The sequence below is a fragment of the Natator depressus genome, chromosome 9 (assembly GCF_965152275.1).
Source record: "Natator depressus isolate rNatDep1 chromosome 9, rNatDep2.hap1, whole genome shotgun sequence".
Classification (NCBI taxonomy): domain Eukaryota; kingdom Metazoa; phylum Chordata; order Testudines; family Cheloniidae; genus Natator; species Natator depressus.
Window position 1 is genome coordinate 12,485,512 of NC_134242.1, and position 19,659 is coordinate 12,505,170.

The 19,659-nt window shown below is 45.0% G+C and overlaps 1 protein-coding gene across 2 annotated transcripts in view; it reads left to right on the forward strand.

Annotated features, from left to right (window-relative positions):
• Positions 1–19,659, forward strand: part of TBL1XR1 (TBL1X/Y related 1) — a 173,834-nt gene that overhangs the window by 20,038 nt on the left and 134,137 nt on the right. The window lies entirely within an intron of this gene.

Genomic DNA, 19,659 nt, shown 5'->3' on the forward strand with positions numbered 1-19,659 from the left:
TGATCTAGTAAATAAGGAATATGTCATTCACTATTTTCTAACATACTAAAAATGTACAATTAATAAGAATCTGAAAATATTAAGCTATATAATTGCTAAATAAATGTATATAGTTATAGTTTACGTTCCTAGGTAGCAAAAAGTAGAGCCTTTACACTAGATTTGTACATCTAAGTTGTAAATCAAGATGTTTTAATTGTTATATCAACTAATGAGAATGCACCCTTCTTCAGAAAATAACTGAAGTATAAGTGGGAAAGTTGATTAAAAAATTATTTAAATTTAGACTTTCCACTTGGTGATTTAAACCAGTGATTTTAAATTGTCTTGATTTAATCAGTCCCCCTGTTAGCCAATATTTATTTTTACAAATATAGGTTTAAGTACGTGGAGGCTAATGGTAGTAATTTATCAGCAGATTATACAGCTAAATTGATGCATGAGGCATACCCAGGATACTGGGTGATTGTTGGAAATACTATAATAATTAGAAATGGTTAGAGATGGGCCGAACCCAAAGCTACAGATCCAGATCTGAAATTGCCAAACGGTTTGGGGTTGTTTAGAACAAGTGTTAGGATATTCTAGTGATAAGGGACAGTCCTAAACTTCATATTTGGAGTCCTACTCTCTCAAAGTTCGGGGTGGTTCGGATATGGGATTTGGGTTCTGGGCTTGACTCTACCAAGTATTAAAAAAACAAACAAACAAACAAAAAAAACCCAACCCAAAACCTAAAAATCCAAAAAACAACTTGAAAATGAAACAGTGTTCTGTATCACTTTAATAATAGACTGTATTTTTAGGCCGGGCTGGTGGTGCTGCCTATCATTAAGGTTGCCTCTCACTTCCCATTATCAGACCCTCTTTTCACTTCCTTATAACTTTACCAAACCTTAACCATTTGGGCTGAAATTTTCAATGACTGGTGACTGTTTCAGGCAGATTTTTTGGAAAATTTCAGCCAAAACAGTTAATCTGTTCTAAAGAATAAAACGATGGGAAAATAATTGTGTTGTCCTTGTTAAACATTCTGGTGACCTTCTGTGTCAGGTATGTGTCTTTTGTTGTCCCCGCTTAAATTTGGTACAAGCAACCTTAGTTCTGGCATTTTCCAACTTTTGCGTGCTTTGACTAATATTCTTTTAGTGTAGTTTTTAAGCATATTTAATTGAAAGTTAAAATAGCAAGATAGCACTAATTAGGACATAATCGAATGCTCAAAGATAGAACAAGAAACTACATTTTTTATTTTAAAGGGTTAATATTCATCAAACATTTATGAAGATACCTAACAAATTACGACAAAACATTGTCTAATAAGGATGAAAGGGATGAGATTTTTAAACACTGACTGTTACAAAGAATTTTGACTTAATGTATTCATCACCTTGATGTACATTTCCAGTTTATTTTCTCCAAAACTTCAAAATACTTTTTAAGGCTTTGTTGCAGTTTATATTTTCTCCTTATATTGATGGGTGATTAACACCATTGCATATATTCTATACAAAAATATTTTGGAGGAACGGACTCATTAATTTTGTCTGTTTCATTTAAATCTTTATAGAACTGTCCAAATCTAAACTATGACATTGGTGGGATGGATGGTTTCTGCAAGGAGCCTGAGAAGTCAGTTGAGGAATAGAGGTGGGAGAGGGAGAGAACTCTGCTCTCAAAAGGGATTGATTCTGGCTGTAGAGAGACAAATCTGAGTCCTGATTCAGGTCTGCACTGAATCCTGCACCTACTGCTGAAACTCAAATTCCTCTCCAGTTGTTGTCATCTTGCTGTGGGTTGTTGACTACTCTTTTGGATGGCTAATCAGAAGGGCCATGTGACTTACATTAGAAGGCCAACCTGGGATGGGAAACCAACTTTATAGGAGAATGGCAGAGGTGGACTATAATATCTAGGCTGTGTCCGTTCTTGTTAGGGAATGGAAAGGTGCAAAAGTGAGGAAGGAGTGGGGACAAAAGTTGGAGGGAAGGTTGAGCGGGGCCTTATAGTGTATGTCTACAATGCCATTTAAAAACCTGCAACGGGCTCATGGGGCTTGGGCTAAGGGGCTGTTAAATTGTAGTGTAGACGTTCGCCTTTGAGTCTGGGCTCTAGGACCCTGCGAAGTGGGAGGATCACAGAGTTCAGGCTGCAGCCCAAGCCTGAATGTCTACAGAAAACCATGATTAAACAGCCCTGCAACCTGAGCACCCCGAACCCAAGTAAGTTGGCATAAGCCGGCCGCGGATGTCTAATCGCAGTGTAGACACACGTATAGTTTCATAGAGTTTAAGCCCAGAAGGGACCATCTTTTTTTGTTTTTGTTTTTCACCAAAAAATTTAGTAGCAATTTTACATCTAAAACTTGTAAAATTAAAAACTTCCTAATTGTCAAGGTGGTTAAGCACTGAATAAATTACCTTGGGAGGTTGTGGGATCCCAGTCATTGGAGGTCCTTAAGAGCAGGTTAGATAAATACCTGTCAGGGATGGTCTAGAAGATAATCCTTAGTCCTACCATGAGTGCAGGGGACTGGACTAGATGACCTCTCGAGGTCCCTTCCGCTCCTTTGATTTAATGATTTCAAATCATCTAGTTCAGAGTTTCCCAAACTTATTTTGTGGCGGCCACTTCGGAAATTCATGCCCCATACATGTCCCCCTCACTGAGGCCAGGTCAGGGGGTGGATGGAAGGAGTGCCTCGTACCCCTGGGGGACAGAGGTTGTACCCACCAGGTGGCAGTTGAGGAAGACTTCCGCTTCCTGTAACAGTCAGGCGGTCTCAGCTGCCAGGACCCAGCTCCCTACCCATTTTGCTTCTCACCCCTTTTGGAGCTGCTCTGAAGGGATGGGGATGGGATGGGAGGGGAGTGTAAGACTGTGCCCCTGAGTACTAGACCTCCTCCCAGACACAGCTCCCTCTGGCCCTTCAGCGCAGCCCCATCCACTTCTACCCAGGTTCTGTCTGGCAGGGGAAGTGGATGAGGCTCTGTGCCCTGGGGCTGCACTGAGGTCCAGAGGGGACTCTGTCTGAGAGAGAAGGGAGTGAGGGGGTCAGGACTCCCACGGTCAGCCTTCTGCTCCCTGTTTGCAGAGTGCCTGCTGGCTTTTCTAGCAGAGGAGGGTAACTGCCAATTGGCGGCTGCTGCAGCAGTGGGGTAGAGATGGGCTGGGAATCTGGTCCTTGCAGCCGAGCCCAACTACACAGAGCCCCGTCCACTTCCCTGGCCAGAAAGAATCCCCTGCTATCCTTGGCCCTTCAGTGGGGCCCGGGGGGGTCCTTGGGCCCCCAAAATAATGTTACTGCATGTCCCCCATGGGAACCTCTTCTCTAGTCTGACCTGTATCTCACCCAGGCCATTACATTTCATCCAGATGCCCCTGAGTTTAATGACTTTAGTTTGGCTGCAGCTTTTCAGTCCTCAGGGGACTGAACTACTGTGTGCCACAGGTGAGTACAGGAGGGAGTGACTTCTCACTTCTGGTGAGCACAGTTGTTTTCTGTCACTTAATGCACAACATGAGGATGTGCATGCTAGCTTTTGTGTGCTCTAAGGCTTAATGATACCATAGGATTTACAAATTGTTTCGTTTTTTTTTTTTTTTTTTTTACAAGAAAACATAATGGCTCTTAATTCACTGTCCCTTTTGAACAAGTTGTGCACTCTGGCAGGAGGTGAGAGGCAGTTCTCAGGTAGGCCAGTCCCAGGCTGTTTATGGCTCCTTGGTATGCAACAAGCAGCTTGGAGGCTTTATTCAGCCTTCTAGGGTATGTCTACACTACGGAATAAGGTCGAATTTATAGAAGTCGGTTTTTTAGAAATTGGTTTTATATATTCGAGTGTGTGTGTCCCCACAGAAAATGCTCTAAGTGCATTAACTCGGCAGAGTGCTTCCACAGTACCGAGGCTAGCGTCGACTTCCGGTGCGTTGCACTGTGGGTAGCTATCCCACAGTTCCCGCAGTCTCCGCTGCCCATTGGAATTCTGGGTTGAGATCCCAATGCCTGATGGAGCTAAAACATTGTCGCGGGTGGTTCTGGGTACATATCGTCAGGCCCCCCTTCCCTCCCTCCCTCCGTGAAAGCAAGGGCAGACAATCGTTTCATGCCTTTTTTCCTGAGTTACCTGTGCAGACGCCATACCACCGCAAGCATGGAGCCCGCTCAGGTAACTGTCACCGTATGTCTCCTGGGTGCTGGCAGATGCGGTACGGCATTGCTACACAGTAGCAGCAACCCATTGCCTTCTGGCAGCAGACGGTACAGTACGACTGGTAGCCGTCCTTGTCATGTCCGTCAATCTCAATTGACGTCGGCTGGGAGCGCCTGGGCAGACATGGGCGCAGGGACTAAATTTGGAGTGACTTTACCAGGTCATTCTCTTTAGTCCTGCAGTCAGTCCTATTGAACTGTCTTATGGTGAGCGGGCAGGCGATACGGATTGCTAGCAGTCCTACTGCACCGTCTTCTGCCGAGCAGCCGTGAGATGTGGATGGCATGCAGTCCTTCTGCACCGTCTGCTGCCAGCCAAAGATGTAAAAGATAGATGGACTGGATCAAAACAAGAAATAGACCAGATTTGTTTTGTACTCATTTGCCTCCTCCCCCATCTAGGGGACTCATTTCTCTAGGTCACACTGAGTCACTCACAGAGAAGGTGCAGCGAGGTAAATCTAGCCATGTATCAATCAGAGGCCAGGCTAACCTCCTTGTTCCAATAAGAACAATAACTTAGGTGCACCATTTCTTATTGGAACCCTCCGTGAAGTCCTGCCTGAAATAATCCTTGATGTAAAGCCACCCCCTTTGTTGATTTTAGCTCCCTGAAGCCAACCCTGTAAGCCGTGTCGTCAGTCACCCCTCCCTCCGTCAGAGCAACAGCAGACAATCATTCCGCGCCTTTTTTCTGTGCGGACGCCATACCAAGGCAAGCATGGCGGCCGCTCAGCTCACTTTGGCAATTAGGAGCACATTAAACAACACGCGCATTATCCAGCAGTATATGCAGCACCAGAACCTGGCAAAGCGATACCGGGTGAGGAGGCGACGTCAGCGCGGTCACATGAGTGATCAGGACATGGACACAGATTTCTCTGAAAGCATGGGCCCTGCCAATGCATGCATCATGGTGCTAATGGGGCAGGTTCCTGCTGTGGAACGCCGATTCTGGGCTCGGGAAACAAGCACAGACTGGTGGGACCGCATAGTGTTGCAGGTCTGGGACGATTCCCAGTGGCTGCGAAACTTTTGCATGCGTAAGGGCACTTTCATGGAACTTTGTGACTTGCTTTCCCCTGCCCTGAAGCGCATGAATACCAAGATGAGAGCAGCCCTCACAGTTGAGAAGCGAGTGGCGATAGCCCTGTGGAAGCTTGCAACGCCAGACAGCTACCGGTCAGTTGGGAATCAATTTGGAGTGGGCAAATCTACTGTTGGGGCTGCTGTGATGCAAGTAGCCCACGCAATCAAAGATCTGCTGATATCAAGGGTAGTGACCCTGGAAAATGTGCAGGTCATAGTGGATGGCTTTGCTGCAATGGGATTCCCTAACTGTGGTGGGGCCATAGACGGAACCCATATCCCTATCTTGGCACCGGAGCACCAAGCCGGCGAGTACATAAACCGCAAGGGGTACTTTTCAATAGTGCTGCAAGCTCTGGTGGATCACAAGGGACGTTTCACCAACATCAACGTGGGATGGCCGGGAAAGGTACATGACGCTCGCATCTTCAGGAACTCTGGTCTGTTTCAAAAGCTTCAAGAAGGGACTTTATTCCCAGACCAGAAAATAACTGTTGGGGATGTTGAAATGCCTATATGTATCCTTGGGGACCCAGCCTACCCCTTAATGCCATGGCTCATGAAGCCATACACAGGCAGCCTGGACAGTAGTCAGGAGCTGTTCAACTACAGGCTGAGCAAGTGCAGAATGGTGGTAGAATGTGCATTTGGACGTTTAAAGGCGCGCTGGCGCAGTTTACTGACTCGCTTAGACCTCAGCAAAACCAATATTCCCACTGTTATTACTGCATGCTGTGTGCTCCACAATATCTGTGAGAGTAAGGGGGAGACGTTTATGGCGGGGTGGGAGGTTGAGGCAAATCGCCTGGCTGCTGGTTACGTGCAGCCAGACACCAGGGCGGTTAGAAGAGCACAGGAGGGCGCGGTACGCATCAGAGAAGCTTTGAAAACCAGTTTCATGACTGGCCAGGCTACGGTGTGAAAGTTCTGTTTGTTTCTCCTTGATGAAACCCCCCGCCCCTTGGTTCACTCTACTTCCTTGTAAGCTAACCACCCTCTCCTCCTCCCTTCGATCACCGCTTGCAGAGGCAATAAAGTCGTCATTGCTTCACATTCATGCATTCTTTATTCATTCATCACACAAATAGGGGGATGACTACCAAGATAGCCCAGGAGGGGTGGTGGAGGAGGGAAGGAAAATGCCACACAGCACTTTAAAAGTTTACAACTTTAAAATTTATTGAATGACAGCCTTCTTTTTTTGGGCAATCCTCTGTGGTGGAGTGGCTGGTTGGCCGGTGGCCCCCCCACCGCGTTCTTGGGCGTCTGGGTGTGGAGGCTATGGAACTTGGGGAGGAGGGCAGTTGGTTACACAGGGGCTGTAGTGGCAGTCTGTGCTCCAGCTGCCTTTGGTGCAGCTCAACCATACACTGGAGCATACCGGTTTGATCCTCCAGCAGCCTCAGCATTGAATCCTGCCTCCTCCTCCTCATGCTGCCGCCACCTTTCAGCTTCAGCCCTCTCTTCAGCCCGCCACCTCTCCTCCCGGTCATTTTGTGCTTTCCTGCACTCTGACATTATTTGCCTCCACGCATTCGTCTGTGCTCTGTCAGTGTGGGAGGACAGCATGAGCTCGGAGAACATTTCATCTCGAGTGCGTTTTTTTTTTCTTTCTAATCTTCACTAGCCTCTGGGAAGGAGAAGATCCTGTGATCATTGAAACACATGCAGCTGGTGGAGAAAAAAAAAGGGACAGCGGTATTTAAAGAGACACATTTTATAAAACACTGGCTACACTCTTTCAGGGTAAACCTTGCTGTTAACATTACATACATAGCACATGTGCTTTTGTTACAAGGTCGCATTTTGCCTCCCCCCACCGCGTGGCTACCCCCTCAACCCTTCCCCCTCCCCGTGGCTAACAGCGGGGAACATTTCTGTTCAGCCGCAGGCAAACAGCCCAGCAGGAATGAGCTCCTCTGAGTGTCCCCTGAAGAAAAGCACCCTATTTCAACCAGGTGACCATGGATTATATCTCTCTCTCCTGAGGATAACACAGAGAGATAAAGAACGGATGTTGTTTGAACGCCAGCAAACTGCAATGCTTTGTTGTACAATGATTCCCGAGTACGTGTTACTGGCCTGGAGTGGTAAAGTGTCCTACCATGAAGGACGCAATAAGTCTGCCCTCCCCAGAAACCTTTTGCAAAGGCTTTGGGAGTATATCCAGGAGAGCCGCAAATGCCAGGGCAAAGTAATCCTTTCACATGCTTGCTTTTAAACCATGTATAGTATTTTAAAAGGTACACTCACCGGAGGTCCCTTCTCCGCCTGCTGGGTCCAGGAGGCAGCCTTGGGTGGGTTCGGGGGGTACTGGCTCCAGGTCCAGGGTGAGAAACAGTTCCTGGCTGTCGGGAAAACCGGTTTTTCCGCTTGCTTGCTGTGAGCTATCTACAACCTCATCATCATCATCTTCTTCATCCCCAAAACCTGCTTCCGTATTGCCTCCATCTCCACTGAAGGAGTCAAACAACACGGCTGGGGTAGTGGTGGCTGAACCCCCTAAAATGGCATGCAGCTCATCATAGAAGCGGCATGTTTGGGGCTCTGACCCGGAGCGGCCGTTCGCCTCTCTGGTTTTCTGGTAGGCTTGCCTCAGCTCCTTCAGTTTCACGCGGCACTGCTTCGGGTCCCTGTTATGGCCTCTGTCCTTCATGCCCTGGCAGATTTTGACACAGGTTTTGGCATTTTGAAAACTGGAACAGAGTTCTGATAGCATGGATTCCTCTCCCCATACAGCGATCAGATCCCGTACCTCCCGTTCGGTCCATGCTGGAGCTCTTTTGTGATTCTGGGACTCCATCATGGTCACCTCTGCTGATGAGCTCTGGATGGTCACCTGCAGCTTGCCACGCTGGCCAAACAGGAAATGAGATTCAAAAGTTCGCAGTTCTTTTCCTGTCTACCTGGCCAGTGCATCTGAGTTGAGAGTGCTGTCCAGAGCGGTCAAAATGGAGCACTCTGGGATAGCTCCCGGAGGCCAATACCGTCGAATTGTGTCCACAGTACCCCAAATTCGACCCGGCAAGGCCGATTTAAGCGCTAATCCACTTGTCAGGGGTGGAGTAAGGAAATCGATTTTAAGAGCCCTTTAAGTCGAAATAAAGGGCTTCATCGTGTGGACGGGTGCGGGTTTACATCGATTTAATGCTGCTAAATTCGACCTAAAGTCCTAGTGTAGACCAGGGCTTAGACTGCACTATCTGGCCTACAGGTCTTGCACAAGCACTTACTGGGTTGTGACCAACTTTGGAGTTCGTATGTCCCAGCATTACTGTGACAGGGAATGATGCACCCTCACCCCAAAACAAAAAAAATATTTCTACTATTGAAGATGACAAATCCTGGGGGTGTGGGCTCTGGGGTGGGGCTGGGGATGAGGGGTTTGGGGTGCAGGAGCGTGCTCTGGGCTGGGACCGAGGGGTTCAGAGGGCAGGAGGTGGATCGGGGTTGGGGCAGCGTGTTGGGGTGCAGGCTCCAGGCAGCGCTTACCTCAAGCAGCTTCTGCAAGCAGTGCCATGTCCCTGCTTCAGCTTCTACATGGAGGCGAGGCTAGGCGGCTCTATGCGCAGGCACTGCCCCCGCAGCTCCCATTGGCCACAGTTCCCGGCCAATGGGAGCTGCAGAGCTGGTGCTTGGAGCGGGGCAGTGTGCAGAGCCCCCTGGCTGCTTCTACACATAGGAGTTGGAGCAGGGACATGCCACTGCTTCTGGGAGCCGTGCGGAGCTGGGCAAGCCCCTGACCCTGCTCCCCGGCGGGATCTCAAGGGTCAGATTAAAAGGTCTGACAGGCCGGATGCAGCCCGCGGGCCATAGTTTGCTCACTCTTGACCTACAACCTGTAGCTCTTATTTCTTTTTTGCTTTTCTGTGGAGCCAAAAGACTCTAACAGATATGACCCCATTGTGCTAGGCACTATACAAACACCTACGGAGGGAGAGATCCTGCCTCACATAGTTTACTCTAAACAGACTAGACAGACATAGAACAGAAAGGGAAACAGAGACGGAGGTGAAGTAACTTGTCTAAGTCAGTGGCAGAGTTGGGTGGGGGGAAGAAACAGGTCTCCTGACTTTCAGTCCAGGGCCCATCTACTGGACTAAAATCCTATGCTCTTGGTCGTCCGCCTGCTTTCCTAAATGAGTCTAACTTAACCTCTGTCATTATTAATTCTCCTTTTATTTATGTACTTTGAGGTAGCACCCATAATATGCTGGGTCGTGTCCAAAACCACTGGAAATCACGTTGGTCTGCATATCTGTATTGTTGCTCTGTGGCAATGGATGCTGATTTTTAATGAATGAAATGGCCATATTCAGTTTGATTTGAACTACAAGATTGTCCTGGTATCTAGCGGACCAGTGGGAAGGGGGGTGAGGGTGTTGAGCATTGTTGTTTTAAGGGTTAATTTTTGTTTGGCAGTCCATTTTATTGATTGACACCACAATTAATTCAGTGTAAGATTCCAATATCACTGCTTTGCATGAATTAGGTTTTTTTTTAACGTTTTATAAAGTGTCTGAACCTTAAGCTTTGCATGTAAATAACTGAAGGAAATAATAAAGAGTATGCAAATGTTTGTTTGAATACTGTGTGGGGGTAAACGTATGATTTCTAACATAAATGGCTGGTCTGCTCTCATTATTCTGCATACTGTGGCAAAGGTGAGCTCTTCTAGAAACAAGGTTTTTAGCTCCTACTGCTGTGTTGCCCCTTTGCAGGCTGTGCAGCGCTCAGGAAGGCGGGCAAGGCGCCATACTTGGCGGCACTCTGAGTCAGCCAACGAGTGCAAACACCTTGTGGCAGAAAGCTGACTCAAGCTATCTGTCCAATAGTATTGTTGTGCCAGCAGTAAGAATTTAAAAGTATGTAAAAGATAAAACTTGCTGTTTCCACAGATCACTGCCATGGAAAACAGAGCAAGTTCTGTCTAGATTCAGGGCCAGATCCTCAGCTGGTTTAAATCTGCACAGCTCCACTGAAGTCAAGAGACTTGCCAGCTACTCCATCCATATTGGCCAGGGGTTAATTTGGAAGCCATGGCCCTCCACTTTCAAAGAAGCATAAACTAAAACCAGGTTGGTTGAATGGAACTTGAGTTATGCAACAGTACTCATGGGGAACTGTGATCAGAGGGGGAAAGAGGAGAATGCCAAGGCATCAGGAGACTAGATTGGATGCCCAGCTCTGTGCCATTGCCCTCCAGGAGCTTCAGGCTTAGTTACTGACATTCACTCATGTCCTCTGTGGCTCCCAAATAAGGGTCAGAGCCTCAGATGGTACAAATCACCATAGTTCCTCTGGAGTTTAGATTTCCTTTGTCTGTCTGTCTGATTCAGAATTTTGTCCCTTTTATATAATTCCTTGGCCTTAGCTGTCTGTTATCTCCGCTAACAGGAGGGGCTACATGGTGTACCTGATGATCTCCCATGAAGCTCTCTTCTTCTGTGATCAAAGGAATAAAAGTTTAGATTTTCCTCCCTTAGAGGGATCTGACCTACTGGGTAAGAAGTCAGTCACCCTTTGCTGTATCACTGTCCAGCTCCACAAGAGTGTGTTACCCACTCAGCAAAACATATGTCTTTGTTTTATCTGCTGGATGACTCTGTGTAGTTGTTCACATACTGAGTATATGACAGGTACTTACTCTGCCTCTAATCTCAATATGGCCAGCAAGAAAGGGAGCCCCATGACTTGGGATGGGCACCCCTTCCTAGCATCCCTTGTTATAGGAATAGGTCAGTAATTGATGTCTGGGACTGAAAATGTTGCTATAGGAGCCAGAGGTCTAAACCTTTGGTTTAAAATTAGGGTGAAAGCCAGCAAACGAGAGACTAATGTCGCCGCCACCACCATTAAAAAGTGGTGTGTGAAACGGAATAGGAAACGGTTAGAATTATAGGACTGGAAGGGACCTCGAGAGGTCATCTAGTTCAGTCCCCTGCACTCTGGCAGGACTAAATATTATCTAGACCATTCCTGAAGGTGTTTGTCTAACCTGCTCTTAAAAATCTCCAATGATTGCCTAGGAAGATGGAAATTCCACAATTTATTCCAGTGCTTAACCACCTTCACAGTTAGAAGACTCAACTGGTATGACTGTCCAGTAGATCGTCTTGTGATGAGTACAGACAGATTGGGTTTGGATGGCTTTGAACATACCTGGTAGGTATTGGAAAAGAGAGAGGTTGTCATGGCTGATGAGCAGGTCAGATTGGAACTGGTACAAAGAGAGGTTGATATTGCTTTTATGGTTGATATGGGAGGTCACATACTATTTCAGCACATGGGGAGGGAAATAACTCATTAGGAGAGAAATTGCATTTGGCTTTGGGGAAGAGCTCTGTGCTAAGGAATTATTCAAGAAAGGCTATGAATGCCAATTTGTTTTATTTTTGGGGGAGGGTTGTTGCTAGAGGGTAAGAGAGGCATTTCCTTTTCCCTATGCTAGGCTATATTAGAGAATTTTTTCTTTCTTAGTCTTATCTCAACACCACGATAGAAGGAAAATGCTTTTTGTCCTATTGGATTAGAGTGTGTATGGCTGTTTAATAGCAGGTGTCTGTTTTTTGAATTGAGAACGAATGTACCATGTGTCTACGTAGAACAGAGTACACATGACTTCAGTGTCAGAAAGAAAAGGTAAGATCCCAGTACATGTTTGCTTACAATGAGGTGAGTCAGATGAGAAGAACATTTAATGGTCTGACTGAAAAGTATTGGGGGCTCGGAGAATCTGTGCTTAAAACATTTAACCAAATAAGTTATGAAAGGTGATATTGGGTAACCTGGGTCCACAGGGTGTTCAGTGCTGGGTGGTTGTTATCCTGTTACAATCCTTGTGGATTTTTACAGGGCGCTTCTTCCTTGCATGAGGGGCAGATTGTAGGATGGTGCTGATCAGAAAATTTGACAAATGGACAAACAAGGACGGCATTGTTGGTACAGTGTAGGTGGGAGTGTATATCTCTCTAGTATACTGGAGATGAAAGATGAGGTGAGGTTAGGTTATTGTTTAATGTTTTGATGCCAATCTGGTTTTTGGTCTTGTTGCCCTACTCTGTCTGACAGGTTTACTAGTGACTTTATGACAACAAACTGGATCTCCAAGTGGGACATAATCCCTTGCATGACTCAACAGCAGCCTCCAGCCAATTGAATAGTGATGTATTGATAGTCTTTATAGGGATTGTTGGCTGCAATGCCATGCCTCCAGTCAACTGAGGTTAAAATATGTGTATGTATATGAATTTAGAGCAATGAATGCATATGGGGTACAGTCACATGCTGCATTTAACTGTATTTAAGAGCTGTCTATATTACAACCACCGTCCTACTCTGAGCTCCATGTGGGCAGAGCCTTGATCCCATGCAGTGACCTATTGACTTCAGTGGGTCTCCAGGTGAGAGCAGGGAATCACCTGCACAGAGCTCAGTGCAGGTTCCCGGTGTTTAAGCATAACAATGTGCTAGTATGATTATCTGCCATTCTTGAGGTGGGGGCCCATACGGCAACATTCTTTTTATTTTGTAGAGCTGCATTGTCCGATTGACACAATCAGTAAAAACAAAATATGAAACTAACCCAAAAGGGGGCAAACAACAGTACTAGCATGCACTTAAGACTGCAGTGGGGATGGGACCTTTAGAATGAGGAGATTTACTTTACTCTTTTCACTAAGATAGACTATAAGTGGTCAAAATTATGAGAGTTCAGATTTTTCCTTATAGCATGATGATGATACTCATGGTTTTTGGCAATTCCATTCTTTTTCAGTAGTGTGAGTAAGCCCTTTTGTCACCTCTCACTCACCCCAAAGAATTAACAAAGGCTCACCACACAGAATGATTTGGAAAGAAAAGTGGATAAAATTTGGAATTCTCATACAAATGGACATTCTCATAAGCAAACTAGGGGAATGTGGTCTAGATAAAATTACTATCGGGGGAGGGTTCAGAACAGTTTAAAGGCCATATTCAGAATAGTTATTAGTGGTTCATTGTCAAACTGGGAGGGCGTATCTAACGGGGCCCTATAGGGGTCAGTTCTGGGTCTAGGACTAGTCTGCATTTTCATTAATGACGTGGATAATGGAATGGAAAGTATGCTTATAAAATGTTTGCAAACACTTTGGATGACAGGTTTAGAATTCAAAATGACCTTTACAAATTAGAGAATTGGTCTGAATTCAGCAAGATGGAAGTTCAGTAAAGACAAGTATGAAGTACTTCTCCTAAGAAGCAAAAATCAAATACACAACTGCAAAATGGGGAATAACTGGCTAGGTGGTAGTACTGATGAAAAGGATCTGAGAGTTATAGTGGATCACAAATTGAACATGACTCAACATTGTGATATAACTGCAAAGGAGGCAAATGTCATTCGGTGTGTACTAACAGGATTGTTGTGTGTAAGACATGGAGATACCTGTCCCACTCAGCAGTGGTGAGCCCTGAGCTGGAGTATTGTGTCCAATTTAGGGTTCCTCACTTTAGGAAAGATGCTGACAAATTGGGGAGAGTCCAGGGGAGAGCAACAAAAATGATTAAATGACTTGTGAAGAAAGGTTAAAAAAACTGGGCATGTTTAGTTTTGAGAAAAGAAGACTGAGGTGGCGGATCTGATAAGTCTTCAAATATGTTAAGGGCTGTTATAAGGAGGACTATGATCAGTTGTTCTTCTTGTTCTTTCCCAGAGTTCCACCCTTGTTCATACTGTGGTTACCATTCACTTCTCCAGGGGCACGTGATAGTTGAAGCATAGAACACATAGGCTTTGCAAAGGCTTCCTGCACAATTACTTCTGACAGCACAAGAGATATACAGATCTAGGCAAAACAATAGCATACGTATAATGGGATTAATCTGCAGCAAGGGAGATGGATATTGGACAAAACTTTCTAACTATTAGGATAGTTAAGCTCTGGAATGGGCTTCCAAGGGAGGTTGTGGAATCTCCATCATTGGAAGTTTTTAAAAATATGTTGGACAAACAGCTGTTAGGGGATGGTCTAGTTTTACTTGGTCCTACCACAGTGCAGGGGCCTAGATTTAATCACTTCTCAAGGTCCCTTATAACCCTACATTTCTACGTTAAAGATGCAGTAACTAGAAATGTTTCTAATTCTCTTCAAAACTATTCAGTCCTTTACACAAGGCTTCAAATCTGTTTTGGTGGACATGGGGAAAGGCTATTGGGTATAAGTGATGACAAGAACTCACAATACATGGAATAGGAGCAGTCCAGCATTGTTGGACTATTGTGAAAAGCTGAGACATTCTTGTGAAATGTGAGAAGAACATAACTCTATTAACAACTATTAGAATGAAGACTTACATTTCTCCAGCAAGTTTGTGAATCACTTGTGGGTTCCAGATGTAAGGGAAAAAGTTGGCCGTACAATTATGGAGTCTGTCTACCTTGAATTATTCTCTGTGTTGCAGGTCCACGGTATTATTTCTCAGGGCATGGGGAGAGATTTCTGTTTGTACCTCACAGATACAAGTTTGAAGTCATGTTTACTAGAAGTCCCTCCAAATATATATATATATTTTTGCATTACAGCGATCCATGTGATGACTCTAGGACTTTAAATTCCTGCAGATTAATGTGTGGCTCTTTTTTGAGACTTTGGAACACATGGACACATTCCTCACAATGAGAGAGGAAAATATGTGTAATAAATAAACCAAGTTTGGTGCTGTTTCTTATAAGTGAATTTCTGGCATAATTGTGTATAGTTATGCTAGTTACATATAGATGTGAAAATTACTTAGTGTGAATGGTTAGCTTTTCCATCTCTGCGGATTTTGGCTCGTTGACACTTGGCAATCTGTCCTTTAGGCTTCACTGAATACTCTCTCAGAACATCCAGAAGAATTTGGTTGTGCTTTTGGGTATATCTACTCTGCACACTAAGTCTGTGGAGCGTGGGCTAGTGGACTCAGTGTTTCCAAGCCCATGCTTGCGAGCCCCTACTGCACTGAGAACCTCGATTTACAGTTGCTGGCCTGTGTCTCTCAGCCATGCTAAGGCGTCCATGCTGTATTATGCAGACCTTCTGACTCGGGCATGTACCTTGACCTGCATCCACGCTGCAAAATGACAGGGTTTGGACCCAAGTCACAGTGGGACTTGGGCTCCGACACACGCCCCTGTCAGGGCCCTAGGAACTGGGTCCTGAAAGCTTGCTGACCTGAGTCAGACTGAGTTGTTTGTGGATGGAAGCAGAGATTGGGCTCAAACCTGAGTCAGAGCCCGGACTTACCCTTAATGTAGGTTTATAGACATACCCTTAATGACCCTTGGCAGTTATAGGTATGCCTCTGAGGCATGGAAACAGTCAGTCATACAACGAGAGGACTTAGAACTCAAATACAACTTCCTTCAGGCAGTTTTGTGAGGAATTAATTATTTCCCGCAAACACCAAAGCAAAAACAAAACAAAAAGGAAGTTTAAAAAGCATTTCTGTCATCTATTGCTTGCAGTTAGTTCATCTAATTTTTTGTATTGTGCCATCATGTAAATTTTGCACCTGTCTTCCAGCCACAACTGTGTCAAGGGGGAAAAAAATAGTATCCTATGAATAATGTCATATGCCTTTGGTAATACCGTTGGGGTTTGTACAATGCCTAACACAATGAAGTTCTTATCAACAAGGATGACTTTTGCTACACTTGAAGTGGCATGTAGGGTATGTATAACTACACGCTGCAGTGAAAGGTGGGCTGCATCCAGCCTTACTGCAGAATGTTGCTACATGTGACAGTGCCCTGTTGCTGGTGCCTTTCTCCACTGCCTCCCCACCATCCTAGAGCCTTTTCCTGCTGCTGGAGCCATTCACTGCAGTGAGGAAAGGCACTGGGAGGTGGGAGCTGCGGGAGCCTTTCTCTGTGGCAGGGAAAGGTTCTGGCAGAGGAGAGGCAGTGGAGAAAGGCTCAAGCAGCGGGATACTACACTGCTAAAATAGCATTGTGGACAAGGGAGATACTGGTTGGGCATGTAGAAAGCCGTGTAGGATACGTACCCACAGAGTTCTGGCACGTAGGGCATGCTACTCCACATGCCTAAGCTGTCCTGAACTGTCTACACTGCTGTTTATACCCATGCTAGTTATACATGTGCTAGCAGTGCAGTGTCTGTATATGCTGCTGCAGATGTAGACATACCTTATAGCTTCTAGATGCTGTGATAATACACATAAATAGTAATAATGGATCTCTATATTGAAAGGTTTCAGAGTGGTAGCCGTGTTAGTCTATATCAGCAAAAAGGAGGAGGAGTACTTGTGGCACCTTGGAGACTAACAAATTTATGCTCAAATTTATTTATGCTCAAATAAATTTGTTAGTCTCTAAGATGCCACAAGTACTCCTCGTTTGTTTTATATTGAGAGCTTTCCCTTACCTGCTTAACATCTGGACAGGGAACCTGGAAAATCATCACTATCTAACTGACATCTCCTTTTGAGGCCTGCCAGAATATTACATGCTTTTGGCACTGATTCCAAGTAAGGCTTACCCCATGGGCTGCTTTCCCAAAGGACTGGATAGCTCTCTCAAATAGGGCAGTCTCCTATCCAAGGTGAGTTAGTGCCTGATTTTCAGAGTTGCTGAGCACCCACAGCTCCCACTGGAGTTGTAAATGCTCAGCACCTTTGCAAATTAGGCCCTGAAGTGTATTACTACTTCGAGAAGCTTAATGTTTAGCAGTGAAGCATTTAAGAAGCATTAGGACCAAAGGGGTGGAGATGCAGTTACAGATGTTGGTGAGAGAAGGGTCTGTGCCCACTCAGGAGAGATTGAAGGTGAAAACAAGTAGTTATGTTTGATGCAATAGAGAAGAGGGAGCCAGTGGAGATGTGCAAAGAGGGTGTGTGAGACATGGTCAAAACGAAGGATTAGGAAAAAAATCTTTGCAGCAGTATTCTGAGTGGATATAAACAGGGCAAGATTGCATTTGTCAAGGCTGGATAAAAGGATATTGCCACAGCTGAGATGAGACATTATGAGTTTTAGCTGTGTGGATAGGAAAGGCCACGTCGTAGACATGTTTGCAAAGATTTTGCAAGATTCAGACGTAACCTGGATGTGAGGGCTAATAAATAAAGTGCAGACATGTTGGTGTTTGTAGCTCATATTTCTGTGTGGTGTGTCTGAGGCAAAACTATTCTAATGTAAGCCATTGGTAACTGGAGAAAGAGAAGGGGTGGGAGTTATGTGCTACCCTCTCATAATAAGAGGTGATCAGTTTCTTGTTTCAGTCCTTCACGTATCAATGGCTAATCAAGTAGCTGTTCCTTCTCATTTGCTTTGTCTCTTTCTGGTGTTGGAGGTTCTGCTGAGAGATGGTGCTTTGCTATGACCAGAAACGCGACAAAGGAACAGAACATGACAGGATTCTTTATCTGTATTTGGGATCATTTTCAGAATGCCTACTGTGGAGCAGTTGTGGCAGATTGCAGAACACATTTTGATCTCATCAGTGGGTCAGAGAATTTCTATAGCGTCAGGGGAGCTCCAGGCCTCAAGAAATTGATATTCTGAAGTAATAGCCTTCCTGTGACTAAGTCATCGTCATTGTGATGGTGGAGTTCTGAGTAGCAAAGGAGAAGGGGAAAGGAAACAGTGAGCTGAAGTAAACAGACACTAACCGGGGAGAAGATTTGGGATAGTAGAAGGCTCATTAATCTATCAGACAAAGGCATAACATGGTCCAGTGGCCAGAAGTTGAAACTAGATAAAATCAAGCTAGAGATAAGGTGCCCATTTTTAACAGTGAGGGTAATTATAAATTGGAACAATTTACAACAGCTGTGGTGGATTCTCCATCACTTAAAGCTGTAAATGAAGACTGGATGTCTTTCTAAAGAATATGTTGTAGTTTAACTAAAAGATGTGGACTTGATGCAGGGATTACTGTGTGAAATTCTATTGTCTGTGTTACACAAGAGGTCAAACTAGATGATGGTATTGGTCCCTTCTGGCCTTAAAAATCTAATAGAACCGCCTTAAGGTAGAGAAAACCTTCCACTTTTTTATTTCCATCTGCCCCCAAATATAAGGATCCCCTGAGCGCATACCTCATGGGCACCAGGAGCTCCATAACCAAAGTTGTCCTCTCTCCTCCATGAATATTAGAGGAATAAACTTTCAGAACATGCAGTTTTAGCTGCATGACTCTACACTGCAATTAAAAAAATATCAGCACCGAGTCTTAGAGCGCACGTCAACTGCCTTGGGCTTATGGGGCTTGGGCTGTAGGGCTAAAAAAAGTGCAGTATAGACATTTTGGCCCAGGCTCTAAGGGCTTGTCTACTACACTACCACTAAAGTCCATGAAACTTGCGTTGCTCACAGGTGTGAAAGAACCCCCCCCAAGCGACGTAAGTTACATCAACTTAAAGGGGTGTCTACACCTTGCTATGTTGGCGGGAGACGCTCTCCCGCTGACATAGCTTCCACCTCTCATCGAGGTGGAGTAATGACATCGGTGGGAGAGCGTTCTCCTGCCGATGTAGCGCGGTACTGAAGATAAGCCCTAAGCCTGGGCTTCAGCCCAAGTCTGAACGTCTACACTGCAATTTTATAGCCCCTCAGCTTGAGCCCTAAGAGCCTGTCACTTGACAGGCCAGCTGCAGTGGTACCATGGATCTTTTATAGCTATAAGAAAAGGAGGACTTGTGGCACCTTAGAGACTAACCAATTTATTTGAGCATAAGCTTTCGTGAGCTACAGCTCACTTCATCGGATGCTGTAGCTCACGAAAGCTTATGCTCAAATACATTGGTTAGTCTCTAAGGTGCCACAAGTACTCCTTTTCTTTTTGCAAATACAGACTAACAGGGCTGTTACTCTGAAACCTTTTATAGCTATGTAGATGTACCCTTATTGACATCAGTGGGAGATGAGAAGCAATGCATACCAAATTTAAAATGGGACCTTGGAATGCTTAATAGCTGGCATTCCAGGCATTTACTCTGATAGGCCTTTTCGCTTCCAAAAGCACCATTATTTTAGAGGAGAATGCTTTGATTAGCAAGGTATGCTTCAGGTATATATAGAAGTATCTGTTTCAAAGCATTAATCCTTGAAACCCTGGTTTATAATTTATATTAAGAGATTCAGTTTTAAGACATATGTATTAACCATAAGTATAGTTAAAAAGAAGAGTGAGCAAAGCATGCTGGTATCTGTAAATTGAACAAACATGCTATCAGTGTGTCATGTATAGTACTTCAAAAAGATTTAAAGTAGATTTTTCAATTCTGAAAAATATTCCCAGCAAATCAGGACAATTTTTAGTGGTATGTCACAGTTTGGGCCTAAATTATCTGACATTCCTTAAAATTTCCTG